At 42.0% G+C, this 424-nt stretch overlaps 1 protein-coding gene across 6 annotated transcripts in view; it reads right to left on the bottom strand.

Annotated features, from left to right (window-relative positions):
- Positions 1-424, bottom strand: part of fmnl1b (formin-like 1b) — a 24290-nt gene that overhangs the window by 22764 nt on the left and 1102 nt on the right. The gene's annotated exons all lie outside the window — the stretch shown is intronic.

The raw sequence follows: 424 nt of genomic DNA, 5'->3' as shown, positions 1-424 counted from the left end.
GCGTCTCTACGTCACTCCTCCTCAGTCCAGATATGGTCACTTCTGTTTATCGGTTACAAACAAAACAACAACATGGCGACGGCCGTAATCCAAGATGGCGACGGCTTCAAAACATCAGTCCACAAACCAATGAGTGATGTCACGATGACTACATCCACTTCTTTTATACGGACTCTGGGCCTTAGAGGCTCAGACCAAACCAAGTAGACCAAAGTGTGTCCAAATACTTTTGGCCACATGATGTAAAACTCTTTGTAACATTTGACCTTCTCTATCTTCATAATCTTCATAAAGAAGTTAATCTGAGCTGAAATTGAATCTGTGATGAAAAAAAGAAGTAAAGTTTAGCTGCACCTTTTATTAAATTGTAAACAACCCGCCCCCTTTGTCGGTCGTCCGATACCATCTTTTCTCCTGTGACCTC

The sequence above is a fragment of the Anarrhichthys ocellatus genome, unplaced genomic scaffold, assembly GCF_004355925.1.
Source record: "Anarrhichthys ocellatus isolate YVR2014 unplaced genomic scaffold, GSC_Weel_1.0 scaffold4, whole genome shotgun sequence".
Lineage (NCBI taxonomy): Eukaryota > Metazoa > Chordata > Actinopteri > Perciformes > Anarhichadidae > Anarrhichthys > Anarrhichthys ocellatus.
This window is presented reverse-complemented; position numbering and strand designations above follow the sequence as displayed.